The sequence below is a fragment of the Diceros bicornis genome, chromosome 34 (assembly GCF_020826845.1).
Source record: "Diceros bicornis minor isolate mBicDic1 chromosome 34, mDicBic1.mat.cur, whole genome shotgun sequence".
NCBI lineage: Eukaryota > Metazoa > Chordata > Mammalia > Perissodactyla > Rhinocerotidae > Diceros > Diceros bicornis.
In genome coordinates, this window is record NC_080773.1 from 8,367,497 (window position 1) to 8,383,804 (window position 16,308).

Below are 16,308 nucleotides of genomic sequence, written 5' to 3' on the forward strand. Positions count from 1 at the left end.
ATTGAATATACCCTTTGATTAAAATAATTTTAAAATATGGATATTATTTCTGGAATTAAGGTTTTTTACTAATTAAAAAAAATTTTTTTTTATTATTTACCTTTTGGCCTCCTTCACCTATTTCTCCCATCCCCCACCCTCCCATCTCTGGCAACTACCAATCTGTTCTCCATATCTATGAGCTTGTTTTTTTAGATTTTTCAAAAAATAAATAAAAAGTTCTATCTTTCCCTCTTTTTTAAAATGAAAAAAAAAAAGTTCTTCAGCATATGCTGCTTCAATTTTGCATCTGTCCACACCATGAAAGTCATTAATATCCACCATACTACTCTTGCCTGGACAGCCAGGTCTTCTCTCCCATGACGCTGGCCTCTACTGGTATCCTCCTCAGGCCCTAATCACTCCTGTGCCAGCTCTTCATCCTCAGAGTAGACACAAAACATCTTCTCCTAGCATTCTCCCATGTCTGTACCCTCGGCTTCAACTGTCGCTATCTCATTATGTCTTCTGTAAATGTCTACTTTGTAGAAATTAGTTATGGCCATGTTCTGTTTTCTCTTAAGCTGTTTTAAGCTGTAAATTTCCTAATAGCTTGTTCACGTCCTTTTTAACATCTCAAACCTAGAATAATATTGATAATATTATCATTACTATTATACAACACTTATGTAGTGCTCATTAGGCACTGTTCAAAATACTCTACATATATTAACTCATTGAATCCTTATGATGTAAGTAGTATTATAATCACAATTTTACAGAGAAGGAAACTGAGGCAAGTTGCCCAAGGTAAGCTAGAAAATGGTAGGGCTGGAAATCAAACCCCAGCAGTCTGGCTCTTACTCACTATGCTTCACTCCTTCTCACACAAGACCTTAGAAGACACATTCATGAATTTAAAAAACCAATAAATGGTGGTTAAAAGAATGAGTGAATAAATGAATGCATGGATTGCTGAATCAAAATTAACTGGTCAAAAAAAGGAATAAGCCATTGGATAGTAAGAAAAAATGATCAGAAGTGTTTTTAAAAAATACGTATTTTGGGGAGATGAAGACACTTAAGTATAAATACAAAAGAGCAAATGAGAAGGAGCAAGAACTTAAGAACTAGTAAAGGCTGTCCACTGGGGAAGAACAAAGGCACCTCCTTTTTTGAAATGAGAGAGAACTGAGATAAGGGCACAGAAGAATAGTCATTGAGGATACAGAGGGATCATACTGAAAAGACCTTATCTCCTCCCAACGTCCCAGGCCTTTCTGCATGGGCCATGGCCTTCAAGGAGAGATTCCCACCAAAGATCTCAATGTTGTTTCTGGGGCTTTCCCTCACCTGATCAACCCTTGCACACCTGGGCACAGTCCTTCTGCCACATCCCTTGCAACCATTCAGGGCTCTTTCCCCTGTTCCAAGAAGAAGATCACATCTGGCTTAGAAATGGAATATCCTGTTCACAAAAAAAGATGGGACTTGATCATACTGTAAAGGTTCCAGAATTCAAATCCAGTCCCTTAGAAATGAAGGAAGAGAGGCAATTCCAGAAAGGATAAGAAAGAGGAGGAAAGGTCTTCTGAAGATAAGATGAAGTTGCTCAAAGGAGCTGCCCATTCCCAAATCTACAAAGCACAAACCACTCCCTTAAGAAAAGGGAAGAGGGGCCAGCCCTGCGCTGTAGTGGTTGAGTTCGGCGCGCTCCACTCCAGCAGCCCGGGTTCACGGGTTTGGATCCCGGGCGTGGACCTACACCACTCATCAGCCATGCTGAGGCAGTCAAAAAAAAAACGAAAAGGGAAGAGAAATTCTGCCATACACATGAAAGACAACCCAGAAATGCACAAAGAAGGAAGAAGAAATTCCAGACATATTTGGAGATGGACATGCTTACCCACTGAGATCAGGTTGCTTTAGTTCTGTAACATCACATCTCTGTACAAATTCTTCTGAGCGGAGTCCAGACATTCCCCTCTTCCTGAGAAAAGTCTATAGCTACATCCCTGAACATGACCAATCTCCGGAAAAACAAATCCATGTAGTACTAGTGAAATTAAAGGAAATATTTTAAGATGGAAGGATAGGAAATGTAAAAGGACATGAAAGAAGGGAAAGGGTGAGAAAGACTACAGCTAGAAGCTTGTGTTATAATAGAGCACACTAAGATAATTAGAATACATTCTCGTTGCTTCAGCATGGTAGGATCTTTCCATTATCCACACATGCCTGGGAGTGAACAAAATCTATGCGAAGATTCAAAACAATGTTTATAAAATTCAAAGCAAACTATAGGCTTGGCAATGAGAAAATTGCCAAAAACATAAATTCCTCATCTCCCTTGAAGGACTAAGGAAGAGATGGGATTTTTCCAAAACATCTTATAATAAATATTTCTTTCTTGGAAAGTAGGATTTGTTAGAACTAGAAACTAAAATGTGGCTGGATCTAGGAACAAGAGGACTTCAGAACTGGAGAGAGAAAGGCTGGGCCTTCTTTTTACTGTAATGTTTAAAAAACAGGCTTACAGAATAGTTGCAAGTACAGTGGAAACTGTATGTTTGAGTGTGTTTCTGACAAACAAGGACATTCTCACATATAACACAATGCGACCATCAATATCAGGAAATTAACATTGATAAACTATTGCCTATCCTCAGACAAATCATTTGAATTTTGCCACTTGTCCCAGTAATGTCCTTGATTGCAAAAGGAGTTCAAAATCCTGTCATGTCTCCTTGGTTCCTTCAGTCTGAATCAGTTTTTCAGTATTTCTTTGACTTTCATGAATTTGACAGTTTTGAAGATTATGGGCCAGTTATTTTGTGGAATAAGCTTAAATTTGGTTTTGCCTTATATCTCCTCATGATTAGATTCAGATTAAACATCTTTGGCAGAAATGTCACATAAGCAATACTATGTTCTCAGTGCATTGTATCAGGTGATACATTATTTGTCCCATTACTGAAGATATTCACTTATATCATTAAATGAAGGTGGTGTTGTCAGACTTAGCTGAGGAAGAAACTTTAAGAATATGTAAATATTCCATTCATCAAACTTTCAGGATATTTATTTTTTTATATCAGTTTAGATTCATGGTTTCTCACTGCTGGAGAAGGGAGTTACAGATATTGAAAGGGAAAAAACTAGAATAAATCCTATGGAGTTAGAATGAAATTAGAGGAATCAGTGGGAACTCATGGTTTCTAATGTATACAGTTAAATATAGAAATAAGTAAAGATGCATAGATTTTGGCTTCTAAATACTATTTCCCACTAAAAGGAAATTGGGCTTCTTGTAGAAATGGCTGATACCAGGGTTGGAGTATAGAAAGTATAAGATGAGCATGGAAAATCTTATTGTGCTAGAAAGGAAGGAAGTACATGAAGACTGATGGGGACGTGTTCAGAAGGACACAGGAACCTGTTTAAAGGGGCTCTTATTGCCAAATCAGAAATAATTGGAAAAAGAATTTTAATGATATTAATGGATTATAAACCATTGAATTAAATAGGAGAGCAAGTTCTTAGATAGAGCTCAGTTATGTAGGAAATCTAAATATATGAAATAAAAATATTGACATGACATAGAAAAAAAGACTGAATTTCAGAAAGGAAACAATTCCAACTCACATAAGCCATGGCTTTTTCAGTTCCAAGAACTGAGCAGCCCTTGTCTGGGTTCTTTGCTCAGAGAAGCAGGGTCCTGAGAAGGCAGAACTTGTTGGGGGGGGTGGTTGGGGGCAGACAGGCTATGGGAGACCAGGCTTTCCTCAAATCTCTTAAACTGGCAAAGTTAGAATGAACTTTTTTTCTCCATCCTACTCCCCCATAGGCATTTTACTAAGGGAGGTCACAGGGAATCTGGACAAATCTTGGTTCTATCTAAAAGCTGGGAACCCAATTACAGCAGGATGGTTCCAGGGTAGCAAGATCTTTTATACATCTAGGAAACCAGGTACTTTAAGAGGAAAAATTAATAAATCTCATGATATTGGTCAGGATCCAAGAGATAATGTTATTTTTTAAAATTATGTTATTGAGGTCATATTGGCTTATAGCATTGTATAAATTCTAGGTGTACATTATTATATTTCAGCTTCTGTATAGACTGCATCATGTTCACCACCAATAGTCTAGTTTTCATCTGTCACCATACATATATGCCCCTTTATGTATATTTCCCCATCCCCTTCCCGATAACACTATTTTTTTCACTTGTTCTGCACAAAATATCCTCTGCCCCATTGTGGACCCTGAGCCAGACTCACTCTGGTGGCATCCCCTGACCACAGAACCTGAATGGCCCTATATGTATTTAAAAACTTGAACTTGCAATGAAGTACTTTCACACAAAGAAAACTCCAGGCTGAGATAGCTTCACTAGTGAATTCTACCAAATGTTTAAAAAAGAAATAATAGCAGTTCTACACAAACTCTTCCCAAACTCATTCAACCAGACCATTACCTTGATACCAAAATTTGATAAATACATTAGAAGAATAATATAGACCAATATCACTTATGAACACAGATATTAAAAGTTCTAAACAAAATTTTAATAAATTGGATTCAATAATATATAAAAGGATAATACATCATGACCAAGTTGGGTTTATCCCAGGAATGCAAGGTTGATTTAACATTCGAAAATCAGTCAATGTAATTCATCATGTAAACAGTCTAAAGAAGAAAAATCACATGACCATCTCATTAAACAAAGAAAAAGCATTTGAGAAAATCCAACATCTAACTCTGATAATAATTCTCAGAAAACTAGGAATAGAACATAATTTCCTCAATCTGATAGAGAACATCCATGAAAAATCTACAACTAACAGCTGTAGGTACTTAATGGTGAAAGACTGGATGCTTTTGCCCTAAGATCAGCAATAAGAAAAGGATATTTGCTCTCATTTCTTGTGTTCATCATTGTACAGGAGGTTCAAGGCAATGCAATAAGATAAGAAAAATAAATAAAAGTTATTTAGATTGGAAAGGAAGAAGTAAAAATATCCTTATTCACGGACAACTTGAATGTCTAGGTAGAAAATCCAATTCAGTTTGCAAAAAAGTGACAGCTAATAAGTGAGTTTAGCAAGGTTGAAAGATACAAGATCAATATGCAAAAATCAATTTTATTTCTATACTTGCAGTGAACAATTAAAAGTTACAATTTTAAAAAACACTATTTACAATAGCATCAAAAAATATGAAATGCTGGAACAACAAAAGACTCTGAATAGCCAAAATCATCCTGAGAAAAAAGAACAAAGCTGGAAGTATCACAATCGCTGACTTCAAAATATACTACAAAGCTATAGTAATCAAAACAGCATGGTACTGGCAGAAAAACAGACACATAGATCAAAGGAACAGAATCCAGAGCCCACAAATAAACCCACACATCTATGGACAGCTAATTTTTGACAAAAGAGGCAACAACATACAATGGAGAAAGGAAAGTCTCTTCAATAAATGGTATTGGGAAAACTGGACAGCCACATGCAAAAAAATGAAAGTAGATCATTATCTTACACTACACACAAAAATTAACTCAAAATGGATTAAAGGGGCCAGCCTGGTGGCGTAGTGGTTAAGTTCACATGCTCCGCTTCAGTGGCCTGGGGTTCACTGGTTCGGATCCTGGCCGCAGACCTACTCACCACTCATCAAGCCATGCTGAGGTGGCATCCCACATAGAAGAACTAGAAAGATCAACAACTAGGATATACAGCTATGTACTGGGGCTTTGAGAAGAAAAAGAAAAAGAGGAATATTGGCAACAGATGTTAGCTCATAGCCAATCTTCTTGGGAAAAAAAACGATTAAAGACTTGAATGTAAGACCTAAAACCATAGAACTCCTAAAAGAAAACATAGGCAGTACACTCTTTGACATCGATCTTAGCAGTATCTTTTTGACTATCATGTCTCTCTAGGCAAGGGACACAAATGAAAAAATAAACAAATGAGACTACATCAAACTAAAAAGTTTCTGCACAGCAAAGCAAACCATCCACAGAATGAAAAGATAACCTACCAATTGGGAGAAGATATTTGCAAATCATATATCTGATAAGGGGTTAATATCCAAAATATATAAAGAACTCATACAATTCAACAACAAGAAAACAACTTGATTAAAAAATGGGCAGAGGATCTGGACATTTTTCCAAAGAAGATATCAGATGGCCAACAGGCACATGAAAAGATGTTCAACATCACTAATTATTAGGGAAATGCAAATGAAAACCACAATGAGATATCACCTCATGCCCACTAGAATGGCTATTATTAAAAAGAAAAGAAATAACAAGTGTTGGAGAGGATATGGAGAAAAGGAAGCACTTGTACACTGCTGATGGGAATGCAAACTGGTACAACCACTATGGAAAACAGTATGGAGATTCCTTAAAAATTAAAAATAGAACTACCATATGATCCAGCTATTCCATTTCTGGGTATCTAACCAAAGAACATGAAAATACTAATTCAAAAGGTATATGCACCCCTATGTTCACTGCAGCATTATTCACAATAGCCGAGACTTGGAAACAACCTAAGTGCCCATCAACAGATGAATGGATAAAGAAGATGTGGTGTGTATATATATATACACACACATATACATACACACACACACACACACACACACACACACAAAGGAATACTACTCAGCCATAAAAAAGTTGAAATCTTGCCATTTGTGACAACATGGATGGACCTTGAGGGCATTAGGCTAAGCAAAATAAGTCAGATGGAGAAAGCCAAATACTGTATGATATCACTCATATGTGGAAAACAAAAAAACAAAGACAACAAACAGACACATAGGCACAGAATAGATTGGTGGTTACCAGAGGGGAAGGGGGGAGGGGGGAGGGCAAAAGGGCACATGGGTATGAAAAAAAATCAAATTTTTATAGATAAATCTAATGAAAGATATGCAAGACCTATACACTGAAAACAACAAAACTCAAAGAAGGAATATAAATGGAGAGGCATATCATGTTAATTGATCAGAAAACTCAGTATTGTTAAGATGTCAGTTTTCCCCAAAATGATTTATAGGCAGTCCCAGTCAAAATTACAACAGGATTTTTTTTTAATGTTTTAATAGTTTATAACATTGTGAAAATTTGGGTTGTACATTTTTGTTTGTCCATCACCATATATATGTCTCCCTTCACCCCTTGTGCCCACCCCCTACCCCCATTGCCCCTGGAAACCACAATACACCTTTCTCTGTCCATGTGTTGGTTTATATTCCACATATGAGTGAGATCATACAGTGTTTGTCTTTCTCTTTCTGGCTTATTTCACTTAACATAATACCCTCCAGGCCCATCCGTGTTGTTGCAAATGGGACGATTTTGTCTTTTTTTATGGCTGAGTAGTATTCCATGGTATACATATACCACATCTTCTCGATCCAATCATCAGTCGAGGGACACTTAGGTTGCTTCCACTTCTTGGCTATAGTGAATAATGCTGCAATGAATATAGGGGCGCATAAGCCTCTTTGGATTATTGATTTCAAGTTCGTTGGATAGATTCCCAGTAGTGGGATAGCTGGATCATAGGATATTTCTATTTTTAATTCTTTGAGGAATCTCCATACCGTTTTCCATAGAGGCTGCACCAGTTTGCATTCCCACCAGCTGTGTATGAGGGTTTCTGTTTCTCCACATCCTCTCCAACATTTGTTGTTTTTTGTCTTGGTGATTATAGCCATTCTAACGGGCATGAGGTGATATCTTAGTGTTGTTTTGATTTGCATTTCCCTGATGATTAGTGATGTTGAACATCTTTTCATGTGCCTATTGGCCATCTGTATATCTTCTTTGGTGAAGTGTCTGTTCATTTCCTCTGCCCATTTTTTGATTGGGTTGTGTGATTTTTTGTTGTTCAGTTGTGTGAGTTCTTTATATATTATGGAGATTAGCCCCTTGTCAGATATATGTTTTGCAAATATTTTCTCCCAGCTGGTGGGTTGTCTGTTCATCTTGATTCTGGTTTCATTTGTCTTGTAGAAGCTCTTTAATCTGATAAAGTCCCATTTGCTTATTTTTTCTTTAGTTTCCCTAGTCTGGGTAGGCATGTCGTCCGAAAAGATTCCTTTATGACCAGTGTCAAAAAGTGTGTTGCCTAGATTTTCTTCTATGAGTTTTATAGTTTCAGGTCTCACCTTCAGGTCTTTGACTCATTTTGAGTTAATTTTTGTGAATGGCGATAGCAGATGGTCCACTTTCATTCTTTTGCATGTGGCTGTCCAGTTTTCCCAACACCATTTATTGAAGAGACTTTCCTTTCTCCATTGTATGTTCTTAGCTCCTTTGTCGAAAATTAGCTGTCCGTACATGTGTGGTTTTATTTCTGGGCTTTCAAATTCTGACAACAGGTTTTTTTTGGTAGAAATTGATAAACGATTCTAAAATTCATATGGAAATGGAAAGGGTCTAAAGTACCAGAAAAACAAGTTGGACGACTTACGCTACCTGGTTTTGAGGCTTATTATATAGCTATATTAATCAAGACAGTGTACAATTGATGTCAAGATAGACAAATAGGTCAGTGAAATGGAATAGAGAGTCTAGAAACAGACCCACATATTTTTAGATAACTGATTTTTTATAAAGGTGCAAAGGCAACTCAATGGAGAAAGGATAGTCTTTTCCATAAAAGATACTGGAACAGTTGGGTATCCATATGCAAAATAATGAACTTTGATCCATCCCTCACACCATATACAAATATTAACTTAAAATAGATCACATACCTAAATATAAAAGCTAAAACATAGGAGAAAATCTGTGTGACCTCGTTTTAGGCAAAGATTTCTTAGATCTGACACCAAAATCACAATCCATAAGAGAAAATATAGATAATTTAGACTTCATCATAATTAAAAACTATTCTTTGAAAAATACTGTTAAGAGTATGCTAAGGCAAGCCACAGACTGGGAGACAAATTTGCAAATATGTATATGTAAAGAACTCTCAAAACTCAATAATAAAAAAAACAATATTTCAAAATAAGCAAAAGATTTGAATAGATATTTACCAAAGAAGACATATGAAAAGCAAATACCTTGGGAAATGATGCTCTACATCATTGGCAATTAGGAAAATGCAAATTGAAAGACAATGAGATACAACTACACACATTTTATACCAAGGATGTGGAGGAACTGGGACTCTATACACTGCTGGTGGGAATGTAAATGGCACAATCACTTCAGAAAACAGTTTGGCAATTTATTAAAAAGTTATGAAGGAGAATTCTGGGAAGATGCTGAAGTAGGAAGCAACAGGAATCCATCTCCCCACCTAGACAACAGTTGCACTGGCAGAATCTGTCTGATATAACTATTTTGGAACTCTGGAGTCTCTTGAAGGTTTGCAACTTCCAGAGGAAAACTTGGATGGTAAATTGTGGTTAATTTTGGTCAATTTAAGCTGTTAGCACAGTAGCATTTATCCATCCCCCACCCCCAGTAATGTAGCAGGCAGCTGTGCACATGTTCCTGGCACAGCTTGCACAGCAGCTCGCATGAGCCAGAGTGAGCAAAAAGGACCGTCTTCCAAATATTGGGGATCTGTGCTCTGATCTTTGATTACTGCTTCTGATCACAGAGGTGCAGACAAAGAGGCAGGCAGCCATTGTTGTTGCACCTCCCTCCATTGTTGCAAGCCTCTCCCCCTCCAGCTGAAGTAACTTCCAGGGGATTTAAAGAACCAGGGCCGTTTTCTCCACCTCCTTCGTTTTTTGCTTATTCTCTCTTTTGGGAGCCAGACATCAAAGACTAAGACATGCAAAAACAATGACATATATAGAGAAAATTAGAGAGTGACCAGGTATGCTCAGGGAAAGTCTCATAAAAGACCCGAGAAGACCTTAAGTTTACAACTCAGGCTGATCCTTGGCACAGAGAGAGCCTATAACAATCAAAAAAACAAAAACAATAACAAAAAAAAAAAAAGGAAACGCTGGGGAAGGGGGAAAATCTGATTTCTAGAGTTACCACATTATTAGATTCAAATGTCCAATGTTAGACAGAAAAAAATCAGAAGGCATACAAAGAAACAGGAAAATATGGCCCATCCAAAGGAAAGAAATAAATCAATAGAAACTGTCCCTGAAAAAAGATCTAATGGCAAATATACTAAACAAAGACTTTAAAACAACTGTTTTAAAGATGCTCAAAGAACTAAAAGAAGATGTGGAGAAAGTCGAGAAAATGAAGGGTGAACATAATGTAAATATCAATAAAGAGACAGAAAACCTAGAAGGGAACAAATTTGTGAGCTGAAATGTATAATAATTGAAATGAAAAATTCACTAGATGGATCTAAAGGCAGATTCGAGCAGACAGAAGAAAGAATCAGTGAACTTAACAATAGGACAATGGAAATTATCAACTCTGAGAACAGAAACAAAAAAAGATTGAAGAAAAGCAAACAGAGCCTAAGGGACCTGTGGGACACCATCAAGTAGACCAACATATGTACTATGGGAATCCCAAATGGCGAAGAGAAAGAAAACAGGGAAGAGAGAATATTTGAAGAAATAATAGCTGAAAACTTACCAAATTTGCTGAAAGATATGAATATAAACATCCAAGAAGCTCAATGAAATCCAAGTAAGATGAACTCAAAGAGACCCACATCAAGACACATTATAATCAAATTGTCAAAAGACAAAGAGAGAATCTTGAAAGCAGCAAGAGAGAAGCAAACCATCACATATAAGAGATCCTCAATAAGATCATCTGCAGATTTCTCATCAGAAACTTTGGAGACCAGAAGGCAGTGGGCCAATATATTCAAAGTGCTACAAGAAAAAAAACTGTCAACCAAGAATCCTATATCTGGCAAAATTGTCCTTCAAAAGTCAGAGAGAAATTAAGATATTGCCAGATACACAAAGCTGAAGTACTTCATGACTACTAGACCATCCCTGCAAGACATGCTCAAAGGAGTCCTGCAAGGTGAAAGGAAAGCACACTGGACAGTAACTTGAAGCTGTGTGGAGAAATAAAGTTCTCAATAAAGGTAAATACGTAATTATAAAAGCTAGTATTATCATAACAATGGTTTGTAACTGCCCCTTTTGTTTTCTACATGATATAAGAGACTAATACATTTAAAGAAAAAAAAATATTAGTGTAAAAGCCAGTATTACTGTAATTTTAGTTTGTAATTCCAAATCTTGTGTTCTACATAATTTAAGAGACTAATGCATTAAAAAAATAGTTTATGTTCACAGGCACATGATGTATGAAGATGTAATTTTTTGACATCAACCAAAAGGGGTGGGGAATGGAGCTGTAAAGAAACAGTTTTTGTGTGTTATTGAAGTTCAGCTGGCATAAATTCAAATTAGAGTGTTATAATTTTAGGATGTTAAATGTAATCTCCATGGTAACCAAAAGTAAAATAGCTATAGAATATACACAAAATGAAATGAGAAAGGAATTTAAACAGTTGACTACAAAAAATCACCTAAACACAAAAGAAGACAGTAAAACAGGAAATGATGGCCAAAAAAAAGCCGTTCTAGTCCCGTTCACCCAAGAGAATGGAAAGCATGTTTCCTCACAAAGACTTGAACACAAATGTTTATAGCAGCTTTGTTTGTAATAACCCCAAACAGGAAACAAGCCAAATCTCCATTGACAGGTGAATGTATAAACAAATTGTGGCATATCCATATAATGGAATACAACCAAGGAATAAAAAGGAATGAATTCTTGATACACACAGCAACATGGATGAATTTCAAAATAATTAAGCTGAGTGAAGAAAAACAGACAAAATAACACACTGTATGTTCCATTTATACAAAATTCTAGAAAATGCAAAGTAATCTATAGTGACAGAAATTAGACAAGTGGTTGCCTATAGACAGTGGGGGCAGAGAGGGGCAGAAAGGAGGCACAAGGAAACTTTTGGTGGTGCTATATTCATGAGTGTTTATATTTGTCAAAACATCAAAACATGTTATTAGATGTTAACTGCACCGCAATAAAGTAAAAAATAAAACAGATGAGAGAGAAAGGAAGGAAAGCTTCACCTTACAGAAGAATGACAGCTAACAAATATGGATTGTCCGTGTTTTGCCACCTTCAATGTAATAACTGATTCCACGAGGATCAGCAATGAATGTTAAAATCATTAGATAACTAGTTATTAGGAAACCTGGGTCAGGGGTTCCCCAAGACCACCCTCAGGTTCTGTGATTTGCTAGGACTCTCAGGACTCAGAGTCATTATTACAGCAAAAAGATAGAAGGCAAAATCAGCAAAAGGAAAAGGTGCTATATCAGTCAGGGTTCCCCAGAGAAACAGAAGCAATAGGATTTATTACATAAATATATAAATTAAAAATGTATTTTAAGGAATTGCTTCACCTGATTGTGGACATTGGCAAGTCCAAAACTGTAGGGCAAGCTGGCAGGCTGGAAATTCAGACAGGATTTCTATGGTGCAGTTTTGAGGCAGAATTTATTCTTCTCCAGGAAATCTCAGTTTTTGTTCTTAAGGATTACAACTGATTGGATTAAGCCTGCCAACATTATTGAGGGAACTCTCCTTTACTTAAAGTCAACTGATTATAGATGTTAACCACATCTACAAAATACCTGCACAGCAACATCTAGACTAATGTTTGACCAAACAACCAGGCACTGTAGCCTAGCCGAGTTGACATACAAAAGCAACCATCACAGGTGCATCAGGTGGAGTCTAGGGGAAACCAGGCCCAAGCTTCAAAGAATCTTTTCTCGGAGTTATACAAACTGTGCTTAATTCCTCCGGCACAAACTGTGACAAGACATCTGAAGTGTTGTCCACCTGGGAAGCTCACTTGAGCCTAGGAGCTCAAGGTTGTTATTGAGGGCCCATCACAAAGGCACACAGTGCCTATATTACTAACCACAGTTACTGCAGTTCCAGACCCACAGAAAAGCAGGAATCCACCGTAAATCATAATGTTTGCACAGACTATCTAGACAAACTGATTCAAGGCCCCAAACATGCAAAATACTCTTATCAGAACATTCCAAGAGCTCAATTTCCAGGAGCTGACCAAAAGGACCAGTCATGAAAACAGGCCTTTCTGGGAATGCACAAGGATTGAGCAACACAGGCCTACAGAGTTAACTCTTTCCGTACAGAAACTAACCTAAGTACCACCCTACAGATTACTATTAATTACAAAGGGGAAAAAATGTACCTTTAAAAGAGGGATCTAGTGGTTGCTATCTTAACCAAATGATCAAACTCAGCATCACCAAGAGTGGGATAACCTAACATTAGGTCCTCCTGATGTGAGGAAACATGACATATACAAAATTATCTCTAGGTATTCTTGCCAAAAATGTTTGACCTGCATCTAATTCAGCCTCTAGACCTAACTTCCAGCTTAAAGGAAATATAAGGGATATAGAGGAATCATTTAAATGATACCATGAGGAAACAATCATACAAATCCAGAATGCATGACATTCTATAACACATCAGACTTGGACTCTTTAAGAACTCAATATCATGGAAGAAAATAAAAGGTGATGGAACTCTTCTAAATTCAAAAAGACTCAAGAGATATAATCACTAGATACAAAATAGGAAGATTGATTGGATTGTGTTTTTTTAAAAAGCTATAAAAGACATTCTTGGCACAATCAGGGAAATCTGATCGATTGGATATTAAATAATATTAGGAAATTGCTATTAATTTTCTTAGGTGTGATTGCAGTACTGTGATTATGTAGAAGAATATCTTTACTCTGAGGAGGTGTATGCTAAAGTATTTAGAGGTCACATGTCATGATGTCCGCAGCTTACTTTCCAATAGTTCACTGAAGGAAAAAAGCGGTGATACAGTAATTGTATGTACGACTGTGTGTGTGTGTGTGTGTGTGTGAGTAGAACAATATAATAGATATATATTTAGAGAGAGAGAGAGAGATAATATGATAAATGTTAATGACTCTTGAATTAGGCAAAGGGTATGTAAGTATTCTTTCAACTTTTTGTTTTTTAAAAAATCTTCATGGTAAAAAGCAGGGGGAAAGTCATAGCTCAGAGGGAAGCAATTGGATCAGGCCACTGATTGCATGCGGAGGGTGGGGGGAAGGGAGAATCAGAGATGACTCCAGGTTTCCAGAGTTGGTAGATGAAGGGGTATAATTCAATGAATTTATCACTTCTTTTTCTTTTCCCAACAATCCTGAAGACTACATAATGTAGGTTTTATTGTCTATTTTATACAAGAAGAGAAACACATCAACCAAGTAATTCTAAGACTTGATCAAAGCCCCATGCTGGTAAGTGGCAGAGATGGGTCTAGAATCCCAGACTTTTGTACCTTGGTTCAAGGTACCTTCCCCTTTAGTACCTGCCTCCCCACTGTTACCCACATTAATGTTTATTGTGGAGACCAGGAAATTGAGGGAGGGATGAGTCCAGCAAGGGGTTGATAAGGGAACCTGGAATCCTCTGCACATGCTTTAGAAAAGCAGAAAGGATTAGCAGAGTGTTAATCCTCTCCAAAGAAGTCTTAGATAGGAAGGCCCTAGTTTGATGAGACTAGAGGAACAAGCTAAGAAATATTCACAGAACTCTGGGGGGGGGGGGGGCAGGGGGGGAGAGATAGCTTTAAGTAGAATGAAAAAAAATCCAGTGGACTAAAGATTTAAATATTTAATTAAAAATCATAAAATACCATGGAAAAATACACGTAAATACTTTTCTAATTTAGAAACAGAGAAAAATCTCTCTGATAAGAACAAGAAAGTTAGAAAATAAAGAGAAATATTTATAAACCTAAAATCATAATTTTAAATGTTTTATTTGGTAAATAAATCAGAAAAAGACAATAAATGGGGAAAATTATTTTGTAACACACATGATAAACAAAGGAAAATAACTTTAATGTATAAAGTGTTCTAAATAATATAGGAAAAGGCAATACTTTTTAATAAAAATGGCCCACGTTTCTGAATTTTTTTTAATGTACTCATACCATTTTCAATATCAGGAAAGAATGGTTATTTTTATTGATTTATTTATTTTTTGCTGAGGAAGATTAGCCCTGAGCTAACATCTGCTGCCAATCCTCCTCTTTTTGCTCTTTTTGTATGTGAGCCACTGCCACAGCATGGCCACTGACAGATGAGTGTGCAGGTCCACACCCGGGAACCTGCCCTGGCCTCCAGAGCAGAGCGTGCCAGACTTCACCACTAGGACACCGGTGTTGGCCCAAGAATAGTTGGCTTATCCTCAGTGCAGGACAATGTAGGTGGGCAATATCCAAGGAGGGGAGGCATTCTAAGCAAAGGAAAATTATGAGAAAATAGGATAATGTTTATGATTCAAGAGGTGACCAGGAAGAAAATGAGTGTGCCTGAAGCAAATAATACCCACAGTTTCTGAATATCCCTTCAATATCCCTTTGTCTCAGGCTAGAGACCCAGCCTCCTTGGAACATAGAAACATTATCACATCAGGACTGTTCTGTGAATAAATAAAAATCAGGTGAGTGCCATTTACAGAATCAGTAACACAGTATACATAAAACAGCAGAGGATCTGGTGCTCAATAAATACAAATGTAAGTTCCACTCTCTCCTCTACTGAGTTCCTTATTTAAAAATTCTTACAGGGTGGAGGGGGGCAGTGGTGGTGGCCGGCCCCGTGGCCGAGTGGTTAAAGTTACATGTTCTCTTCTTCAGCAGCTGGGGTTCGCGGGTTCTGATCCTGGGCACAGACCTACACCACTCGTCAAGCCATCCTGTGACAGTGACCCACATACAAAACAGAGGAATACCTCAGGGCTAATCTTCCTCAAGCCAAAGAAAAAATCTTATGGATTGAATCTTTACAAAATATCTTGCAAATCTTTACTTTGGATAGAATCTTTGTAAAATGTCTTACAAATCATTACTTTAGAAAATGGGACTTAATGCAACTCTAAACGTTTCTTGAGTTTGTTCCTCATTAATAATGTCTTTAAATGGAATACCATAAACACTTTATTATTACGAAAAACTTTATAGTAATAATTTTTATTAGATGCATGGTATTCCATCATGTGGATACAGAATGACTTACTCGACAATTTGTCTGTTATTGCAGGTGAACTCTGGACCGGTTCTTTATACACACATAATTCTGCATATCTCTAAGTACATCCATGAAACAATATCCAGAAGTAAAATCACTGAAAATTAAAGGTGATTCCCAGGTATTACAGCCGTTGTTTCCAGACAAATCATTCTAAATCTTTTGAGGTTAGACTCCCTTTGGAGAATA

General features: G+C 36.9%; 1 long non-coding RNA gene across 1 annotated transcript; it reads left to right on the forward strand.

Moving 5' to 3' along the window:
- Nucleotides 1-14,233: 14,233 nt before the first annotated feature.
- LOC131397843 (uncharacterized) lies at nt 14,234-15,949 on the forward strand. The gene is made up of 3 exons (XR_009216795.1): nt 14,234-14,322; nt 15,459-15,532; nt 15,729-15,949. It is a non-coding gene; the product is annotated as an uncharacterized LOC131397843 (long non-coding RNA).
- Nucleotides 15,950-16,308: the final 359 nt, after the last annotated feature.